We start from the raw sequence: 11,344 nt of genomic DNA on the forward strand, positions 1-11,344 counted from the left end.
CACCGAGGGTCAGGTGGCAGTTGCAACAAACTGAAGAGCAAATGGCTATCAGTGATGGGAGAGGGCATACTTAGCTCTCACTGATGTGAGCCCGATCTTGACAGATTTTTTGATTTTGACCTTTTTCCTTTTCAAAAGAATATGGAAAATAATATTATTTAATCATTTCACCTCAAATGCATGTGAAAACTGGAAAATGAATACAGAAGACTGAAGAATTGATACTTATGAATTATAGGGGTTATAAGGAATATTAAATATACCAGATACTGCTAAAAGGGAGCCCTAGTGGTGTCGTGAATTTAGAGTTGGAAGCCCAAACATCACAATTTTGAAGATGGTGCAGTAATGAGCAATGTATTATTTGAAACCATGCTCATAATAATTCCTATATTTGAGCCATGGTTGCCATCACTGTGCCAACCCATCTCACGGAGGGCTTTCCTTTTTTGTGTCTCGCCCAGTGTTTCACCAAGAACAATATCCTTTTCACTTCTTCTTAGCCAAGAGGCTGAGAAGTGATTCATGCTCTCCTTCTTCAGCGACTGATCTCTCCTGATAACACACCCAAAGTACGTGACATCAAGTCTTCTCACGCTCATTTCTAAAGACTGTTCTGGCTGTACTTCACACCTGGTCTTTAGACCATATACTCCCTCTCTTCTGTTTTTCCTAGTGGATGATTCATCTGTTGACTGGTTCCCAAACATACTAGGCCATTTTACTGCTTGCTCAAAATGGTCCTGGTGCCCAGAGTGGTTTTCTTTGCTCTGCCAGTCAGGTAAAATTCCTTTCAGCATTCACAAATCTCACTCGGAAAGTAAAATGAGTCCTGGCTGCCAAAAGAATGAGAATATTTTTGCTTTGTGTTCTCATTCATGTGTTTCTTGTATTCTATCTCTATGTGTGACTCTGTCTCCCCCCTTTTCATTACATCTTCCTGGAGTGATGCAGACAGTGAACACCCTTGGGCTCTAATCAAAACACGGAAGGTTCCAAACCATCCAGAGGCCCTTTGGGAGCTGCGCCCGAAAAGGTCTGTCACTGAAAGCCCCGTGGAGCACACTCTTCTCTGACAAATGTGACATTGCCATGAGAGGGGATACTGTATTCTGATTGAGAACCTGCGTCTACAACTGCTATGACGCCTAGGCGTGGGGAAACTTAAGTAACTATCTGTTGAGATTATTTTATTTTTATTATCTGATTCTGAATTTCAGTAGTTTCTCTGAAAAAGCTTAACTACTCAGAAAAAGATCATAAAGATGGGTACTGTGTAGAAGGAAAGCCCAGCAGTACAAGAAATGTAATTGAGATGAAATGAACAAAGCAAATCTCTGGGTGGTGCAGGCAATGAATGTTGGACGACTGACTGAGAGATTAGGTCAGTTTGAACCCATCTCAGGTGCCTCATTTGAAAGGCCCAGCAATCTGCTTCTGACGCGGTCTTGAAACCCTTAGCGAGCCCAGTTCTACTCTGAAGCCCACGGCCACCACACATGGGAATCAACCAGAACCACTTGCTGCAAGAGCAAATTTCAGTTTCAGTGTTCTTCTTCGGAGAGAGAAAGTAAATCCCTGAAAGTAAATCCCCGAGCCAGTGCCTTCAGAGTGTGATAGAAGGGTTTTGCTGCAAGCAGTAAGGTGTTAGAGCCTTAAGTTCTCTGCCTCCCAATGTCCGCGCTCTTAAGGTCTCTTGTTTCTTGGGAAATTCTAAACATATCATCATGGCCTTTTCAATGCAAGGGTCTGTTTCCTGTAACTCCATGCCTCCTTTCAATTAAGATCAAACGGAATTTAACATTAAGTGGAGCCGCGACTCTTTCTCAAGTTAATGTTAATTATAACATTGGTGGATGTGCTGCAGCTTGTTCTCAGCCTATCTGATTTTATGAACAGATGGGAAAAGCTTCAAGCAGACCAAGCCTCTGCCTCTGTTATTATGGTGCATTGGCTGTAATCATATCACAAGGATTTTTTTTATGGTTAAAATATTGAGCTTCATTAGGAGCTAACACTAAAATTTGTATCTACATTGAATTTTGCTATTTTATTTAGCCAATGAAAAGAAAAAAAGGCATTATTCGTATATATTTAATGTGAAACATATCATCTAGAAAATATAATACTCAAATAATTGAGTATCATATGAAAGGAAAATGAGTATCTCCGAACCTAAGTTTTCACAATGCTATCTAAACACATAGATTGTAGGTCATTGATAAGTCTCAGAGGTAGGAATTTACCACAAAGAAAGTCAATGTGCCTATTGTTTCATTTAACCAAAATATTCAAATGGATGAGTGACTTGTGGTTAAAATACAAGTACTGTAAACAGATGATACAAATAAAATACAGATAAAATGCAAATGAACAGATAAGAAGAGTTAAAATTAACTGGCAATCCTGTTAGCAATAGTTAAGCCTGGCAGCAGGGGACAAGGAAAAGACTGGACTATCTCTACTTGTCTGTCAGGCTGAAATGAAAGGATAAAGAACACTTTTTTTTTCTTTGTATGTTCTAGTTCTGAGGACACTTTTAGGCCAAACCTCCCAATTTGAGTGTGTCACTGAAGGGGTGGGTGTGTGGGTGTGTGGGTGTGTGTGCGCGCGTGCGCGCACGCGCACTTGTTTTGCTCTTTCTGTGAACACAGTTTCCCTCTGCTGCTTCTAGGCCTTGTCCTAGTTACTTGTGGAGTTTAGTGGTTAGAAATGGGTGTGGAGAGATGCCAGATTTCTGGGGCGGTTTCCCCAGTGCTTGCTTCTCAGTGCGGCAAGAGTTCGTGCAGCAGAAGCACTGTTGAAAATCCAAGTGACTTTTCCGAGGGAATCAGGGAAAGGGAAGTTCTGGGGGACAGTCTCAGGTAGTACATGCTGTCTCTGGAAAGCGTGCCAGGCCGCAGGATGGGGGCTGTGGGAACGTTCGCACCCCATATGGCCACTTCGGAGGAGCACAAAAAGCTACGTGGACAAATGGCTGCTAAGAGGAGTCAGTCGGCAGAACCAAAAGAGGCGGCTCCAGAACAAAAAATAAAAAGAGAGAGAGAGAGGGTGCGAGCCCTAGGAGGGCGTGCGAGACGGGGCACAGGGGAGAGATCGGCCTGGAGAGAGAGCTGCGCTCAGTCTCTGCTGCTGATGGCTCCTTCCTCCGCCTTTGCGGGGAGGAGTGGGTGGCATGGTTGAGGGCAGTAGCCGCTCTTTGTGACTGAGTTCAGGCGCATGTGCGACGTAATGTTGCTGGTGCCTAGTGTGCGTGTCCAGGTTGACCTTGACCTGCACCTAGGGTGACTTTCGTCTGAGCAAGCCTAGCTTTGGATCGCCCCCATAGGTGACTAATGTGTGCCTGATTTCTTTCCAAAGCCATTTTTGTGGCATGGCTAGCTAATTTTTGTTTAGCATAGGCATTCGGTGGAGACAACTACCTCTCTCTCCCGAATCTTCCTCCCTTTCAGATAGAGTACTGAGGGTGACTTTGGACTGATTCAAAGCATCGGATGAAAGCAGGGCTCTGTGGGCAGCCTGTGGCTTCAGGTACCACCCATTCCTCTTGATAAACACTGAAGTTAGCACACTGACAATTACCCTGGACTTTGACTGGGCTCACAGGGGAGGCCAGAGCAGGTTCTTGAAAGTCACAGTGCTCATATTCTACCGGATACCATCTTGTCTGTCCTCACCAGAAATGTTTGTAGTGTCGACGTTCATCCCCTGGGTCCAAGCCATGTTTTTCCTCTACTCCCCGTGAGGCAGCAGGGAAAGACAGTCCTATGAATACAGGTGGAATACAGGCAGAATCGTTCCTCTCCCCTGCCTAGCTGACTTTCCTCATGTGACTGTCCTTGATGGCACGTCTGGTGTGTGTAGGCCTGCCAGAGTGTGTGTTGCAATGTGTCTAATTCTGGGTGTGTCTACTTTCCCTGTGTTATCTAAGCATGTGCTTTGAGGAGGATGACTCCCATACAGACTCTACTTATGGGGACAGTGAACGTTTAAAGCTGCTGTCATTTGGGGCGCTTTGGGAACAGAGGTTAAGTACCGTTGTTGTGCTCATCATGCTTATATAAATTTCTTAAAGACTGTATTAATTTAACTACAACTGGAGATTAAAGTTCTTAAAAATGACCCACCCTAACCCGAGTGGTGGACTAAGCGCTTTCTTCTTTCTTCTCATTTGCCTTTTTCTTTTTTGTTAAATTCTCAGCTTCAACATGCAATGCTGCAGTTTCAAATTTTGTTATAACATCTTGGCACCTTCCGCCTAACTTTTAAGAAAAGGCTTGGTACGATCCTACCACACGTCCATTTCCCCGAAAGGCCAGTGAGGACATTATTTTGGCAAGTGTGCTTCACAATCCTTTAACCAGGCTCTCCATGAGATTAGAACAAGGGACTTCTAGAGGTAGTCAAGCTACTAAATTCACAATTTAACTTAACTACATGAAGTAAAACCTTGCAAAAGTTTTGAGAGGCAGAATCAAATGACAGTTAAAACCATTTCCGGGGGCAGATTTAACACTGCATTAGAGTCCCAGAGCTTGCTGTGCGTTTTGACAGTTCAACAGGAGCATTCTCAATCCAAGCATCTATGTCCCTAAAAGGCAAACGGTAACTAGACAGGTAGTCAACATAATTTTAGATGAAAAGATATAACATGTAGCACACGTAGGGATGGTTACATCTTACTTGAAGGTGAGTCATTCATCAGAAATGAGGCTGATCGTGGAACCACGAGGTGTCAAAGGGATCAGGTAGAAGGCATTATCAGAACAAAAAAATCTTACCATAGTGAATGATGGGGGGAGTGCGGAGTGGAGACCCAAAGCCCATTAGTAGGCCACTGGAGATCCCCTTGCAGAGGGGTCTCGGGGAGGAGATGAGCCAGTCAGGGTGCGATGTAACAACGATGAGAAATACAACTTTCCTCTAGTTCCTAAATGTTTCCTCCCCGCTCCCACTACCATGACTTGAATTCGACCTTGCAAGTCTGGATAGACCAGGGGATGTACACTGGTACAGATAGGAACTGAAAATACAGGGAATCAGGGCGGCTGAGCCCTACAGGACCAGTGGTGTGAGTGGTGAAACAGGGAGGGTAGAGGGAGAGTGGGTAGGAAAGAGGGAGCCAATTACAAGGAACTATATGTGACCTCATCCCTGGGGGACGGACAACAGAAAAGTGGGTGAAGGGAGACGTCGGACAGGGCAAGATATGACAAAATAACAATTTATAAACTATCAAGGGCTCATGAGGGAGGGGGGAGGGGGGAGAGAGGGAAAAAATGAGGACCTAATGTCGGGGTTTAAGTGGAGAAGAAATGTTTTGAGAATGATGAGGGCAATGAATGTACAAATGCACTTTACACAATTGATGTGTGTATGGATTGTGATAAAAGTTGTATGAGCCCCTAACGAAATGATTAAAAAAAAAAGAAACCAAAACTGGAAAGAAAAAAAATGAAGCTGATCAATGGTTGAATTAGAAGGGTGCATAATTTCTAGGTACAGTTCTCTAGTTGGTTTGGAACTCAGTCTTTAGGTGAGAAAGATGTACCCCAGATTTTAATGCCTGGTAATTTTGCAGCATTTAGACCATTTTGCACTTATCCACTAAGGCAAACATAATCTGCAAGGCTAGGGCAGAAGATGATAAGGGTTATAATAACAAGTAGCAAATGTATGACAGATTGACAGTCATTAGGCAACTTTAGAAGTAATAGAAAACTGAAGAACACAATGTCTTCAGAGGATTTGGGAATATCATTGTTTCTGTTTGCAATCGGTATTTTAGCTTTTAAAATTTAAAGAAGCATTTCAGCTCTCCTGACCTACAAGAGCTGGTTCAATGTTCTATTACAGTTCACTTTCTGTTTTCTCAAAACTGACTAGAGATCTAGACGGTTGCTGAACTTATCCCCAACCATTGTAATTTCTTCTTGATGTCAGAGGGCAGATTTATAACAGTATAACTTAACACCATATTTTCCCTAAGAGACTCTCAGATGCGATCAGAGGTTTTGTTGTAGCCCCGTGACTTCTAAAACGCCTGGTGGTTCTCTTGAGGGCTTTGGCGAATGGCGGCTGGTTTGCCATCATTGTGTGGACTACTGTTTCGGGCCGAATTTCCCACCACTTAACTTATCACAAAGCATGCCAGTTATTCTTTAGGGTCTGAGGATTACATTTGCATCCCCGAGGTATGCATGTCTGGAGGTATTAATCTTTAGTGTCCCAACTGAAAAAGAGCAGAGGAGAGAACATTGTAGAGACTTTGAGCATCCTCTTGTCTCTTGACCATGCTAAACACTTGTTCGGGAAAGGATGTCCCCTTCTTAAACCTGGGTTCCAGAATTAACAGGTCCTTACTGAGTGGCCCCTCACATCACTCCTATCTTGTGAGGCCTACATGACTGTAACTCTAAAGCTTTAGTCCTGGATCTACTGCTAAATTCCCTGGATTGGAATCAGCAAAGAGAGATGGCAGGTCAAAAGACCTCTTGCATAGTTTGGGGGATTTATAAAAGAGTGCCAACATAGTAAAGATGACCATTTGAAGGTTGGTAAATTCTTGTAAGACTCATAAAGTAAAACCGTATCTTGGTTTTATTTGTCTCAAGCTTGTAAGGTAAAGTAGTTTGAGATATAATTCCACACTTTTTGTGCAGCTTTTTGCCATTGCTGCTAAGCCAACCCTAGCTTCCAGCGCCACCATAGGACAAGGTCGACTTGCAAATGTTCATGAGTGCAAAAAGCCTCATCCATTTCCCATGCAGTGGCTGGTGGTCCTGAACTGCTGACTCTGCAAGTAGCAGCCTATAAACCGCTATACCACCAGGGCTCTATGCTGATATTTTAGAGATGTTGGATTTCTACAGTGTTCTAAGGATAATAGAGTTGACCCAAACATAACAGATTAAATTACAGCAAGCCCCTTTTTGAGTAGTTACTCGCATACAGAGAAAGCCTTAAATTGCCCACATCATTTAGTACTAGGTACTATAAGTCTTAATAGAGCCTGCTAAGAAAGAATGTGCCTTTGTCTGGAACCAGAGGATGAAGAACAGTGACACACGAAAATTGACAGCCACAGGGGTACACCTGGAGACATTTCGAGACCCGGGGACTCAGAACCTGAAGCAGAAAGACTGACAGCACGTGAAAACAATGATTTGTAATTTTCTATCTCCAGGCAGGCACCCCCAGCCCTCTGCCTTAGCCTGGCATTGTATATAAGTGCACTAACCCTAATTCAGACATGCATAATTCTGCCCCAGATCATCTGCACCCTGGCGCATAATAAACTTTGCTGTTTGCAACGCACCCGCTCACCTGGCCTCCTAACTGGATTGAGTTGCTTTTCTAGACTTCTATCTCGTACAGTTTGGATCAGCTGTGACTCCTGTGCCCTATTTCCTTTCAGAGGTCTAGAAATCTTGATTTATCTGGTGGCTTCCAACTTTTCATAAGTTCATTTCTGCAGAAAACTTTTGGTTAAACATCCTAGCAATCCACAATGCAAAGTGACTTTGTAGGTGACAAAGCTAATATGGCTAAAGTAAAGTCAGAGTAAACTATAAACATATATAATTTGAAAGATGTAAGTGGGACGTTCACAAACTAATGCAAAGATGAACAAGGTTAATCAAAAGTTAGAAGGAACATCCGACCAAAAGGAAATATAAAATGCTAAAAAGTTTCAGATCCAACCCCTTATTCAAATGATTAAACTTTCTGTTGTTTCTCATTTGCACAATGTAATGAATATGATAATTAACATTTACTTAAACTAATTATGGTTATAAACTAGCCATGATGTCATTTATAAATCCACTGCCATTGAATCAGTTTCAAATCACAAAGACCCTGTGGAGTTTTGAGCCTGCAACCTCTGAGGGCTTACAGTTAGCTGAATGCATATCCACTGTGTGATCAGGGTTACCCTGAGCCAGCAGATTTCCCTACGTTGGGCAGAGTTGGACACAAATGGAAAGGGTTTTTTTATGTTAACTAGCCCCTGGCCTGCAGAACCTCTTGAAATGAAAATGATCTTATTCTCAGAATCTACTTAATTCTAAATAATGTTATAAAAACCTTAAAAATAAAACTTTCCCATTGTTTTAAACCACTCTTACAGTAGCCCCTTAAGAAAAATAAAAATAAAAGAACAATTTAGCAGATAATGTACAGGTCTTAATCCTAAAGGTATTATAAAACAGTTTGATTCATAAGATGCACATGATACAAATCAAAGTTAAGCTTTTACATAAACAGTTCCATAAGCAATTGAGAATAAAATGTAAATTTTACCAATATTTTGCTTTAGAAGGCTTTACTATATTGATTAAATGTCATAGTGCACCCTTGAGGCCATTTATTAACAAATAAGGGAGGAATCCTATTTCCACAATGGAGACTACTGTAGGGGGCTTCCCCGTGTGCCAACCTGGCAGTAGCCATCTTTGGTTTTTAAAATCCACCTTTTTTTAAAAGAAATTAAGCAGTTTACACTCAGTGTCTACTTTGTCTACAATTAAGAGTACAGCCAATAACAAATTTTAAAATACTCAAGTTCAATGCTCTCTACACCACTTTATATTCCCAACATTCTTAATACAGGGCAAGATAACAGAGAAACTTTAGAACAGTTTAAGAACACAGACAATGTACAAAGCCAGGAAAGGTACATTTAAAAACCAGTTACACACACACACACACACACACACACACACACACACACAGAAAGTAGGTTCATCCTAAGCAGAGGTACAGTGAACCCTCGTTTATCGCGGTTAATCAGTTCTAGACCCTACCGTGATAAATGAAATTCCGCGAAGTAGGATTCCCTATTTGTAAATCAAATATTTTCGTAGTTAGAGCATAGAGGACATGAAAAAACACCCTTTAGTCACCATTACACTCGTATTACCCAATTTATTAAACGAAAAAGGGAAAATACAGTAAAACATTTTGGACGTTACAATTATCATTTATTACTTATTATATTATTTATGGCATCTAGTTTACAGTATTACATATTTCACATACAGTATTATTATACATAGTTCTTACAAATACTGTAATCAATAGCCTATGAAATGACTTAAGGGATGTACTCTACAGGTGGGTAGCCGTCTTTTTCCTCTGAAGGAGCGGGTGTAGGCAGTGGGTTTCTGGGTACACGTTTAAGAAACATTGTGATTGGCAGTTGCCGACGTTGCAACCTCCACGATTTTCTTGCCATCTTTGATCATATCCAAAAGTTTTACCTTTTCCTGGATGGTGAGCATCTTCCTCTGGCGCTTATTTTTATTGTCAGAAGGCTTAGAAGAAGCAGCTCGTTTAGGAGCCATCATAGGGCTTAGATAAAATTTCTTAAAAATCGCAAACAATTACAGTACACTGTACAAAAGCAAAAATGCATCTGATACGTAGCTCCGATATGTAGCGATGCAGACAGAAGCGTGTACAGTATGAGCCAATCAGTGGCAGTAATGACAGAGCATGCGCTGTTACGCAAAAACCGCGATAGAGTGAAGCCGCGGAAGTCGAAGCGCGAAGTGGCGAGGGTTCACTGTACACTTAAAAACCAATTACACACACACACACACACACACACAGAGAAAGTAGGTTCATCCTAAGCAGACCTTACAGAAGCCAGCTAGGGGAAAATTTAAATACAGACACCCCCTTCCCGCCAGTCAAAGAGAAGAGAGAGTTATTTCCCTAAGAGGGTTCCCTCATCTCTGGAAGCTGGCTGAACTCTTACCAAAGAATTAGATTTTGCAGAATCACAGAGGATTCAAGTGGCTGCTCAGAGCTCCTGCATTGTGTAAGACTCCAGTCAGTTCCACAGCAATGAGGCAAAGCTCTGAAAATCAGGACCACAATTCTTGCATCTGACTGGTCCACCAGATATGTTACATGACTTTCAGGTTCTTGCCACGGCAAAATAAAGATTTGCCCTGAGAGGCACAGAATGGGTTTTTGCATAGAAACATTTTATTAAGACTCTCTTGGGGGAGGCAGAGATCACCAGGCGATATGATTGGCTCTTTGGTGCTGCCCACATGAAAAACAGGCTGTTAAATCTGTAAGACCCTGAATTTCCTCTTCCCCAAGAAGATTTAACAGCCTGTTTTTCCGAAAATGATCTTTTTAATGAGGTATCATTATTTTAAAATATATATTGATAAGGAAAAGGTTAAATCTTGGGCATCAGCAAAAATCACAGTAGAGAACAAATGATTAGAAATATTTCATCATTTTGAAACAAACCATGTTCCATACAATAATGCACTAAAAATTGTGGAATACTTGCTGTCCTTACCAGGAACTAATGCTGTGACTGAACGCGGGATTTTTACAGTAAATAAAGTGTGGACATCAGAAAATTCACAATTAAGTGTTGAGACTTTGAAAGCCATTTTATGTGAAATATAATTTAACAAATTCTTGTGAAAATTTTCATGACCTCTTAAACAACGACAGCAATCTACTAAAAAAATTCACGTAAATGAGAAATATGCCAAAGAATAAAATAATACTATACATTCTTTTTAATGTATTATATTTGCAAATTATACTTACGTTGAAATTTTAAAAATTTACAATACTATTTTTGTATTCTTTGAAAATTTTTGTTGCTCCATATAGACCAAATATTTAATCAAGAACCTCCCCTTTCCCCCTCTCTCCCCGTCAATGGTCCCACTTTACCAATGTTAAAATCTGATCACCTTGCATTATAATGAAAGGTGCAAAGAACTGGAGTTAGAAAACCCAAAGGGAAGGACATCCTATATATCTCAAGCTGAAAGACCTGAAGAAATTCAAGCCTCAAGTTGCAATATTAAAAATATTGACAATGCAAGAAGCACCAAAAAGTATACATAGAGCCATTGTACCAAGAAGACGTGGTCACATAGGCGATTTCAAGAGAGAGCACGTGATTAAGAACTGATGGCATTGAGGAAATAAGTATAAGCGGCAGTGAGTGCAGAGTGGAGACTCAAAGCCCATCGGTGGGCAGCTGAACACCCCTTTACTGAGGGGTTGTGGGGAGGAGACGAGCCAATCAGGGTGTAGGGTAGCAACGATGAAACATATAACTTTCCTCTAGTTCTTTAATGCTCTGGCCTCCCCACCCCCACACTATCATGATCCCAATTCTACCTTACAAATCGGGCTGGACCGGAGGCTGTATATTGGTACAGATAGCAACTGGAAACACAGGGAATCCAGTATAGATACTCCTTCAGGATCAGTGGTGAGAGGGGCGATGCCTGGAGGGTGAAGAGAATGTGGGGTAGAAAAAGGGAACCAATTACAAGAATCTAAATATTGCCTC

Source organism: Echinops telfairi, unplaced genomic scaffold, assembly GCF_000313985.2.
Source record: "Echinops telfairi isolate 266 unplaced genomic scaffold, ASM31398v2 ScPeMD7_3533;HRSCAF=4204_0, whole genome shotgun sequence".
In the NCBI taxonomy this organism is placed as follows: domain Eukaryota; kingdom Metazoa; phylum Chordata; class Mammalia; order Afrosoricida; family Tenrecidae; genus Echinops; species Echinops telfairi.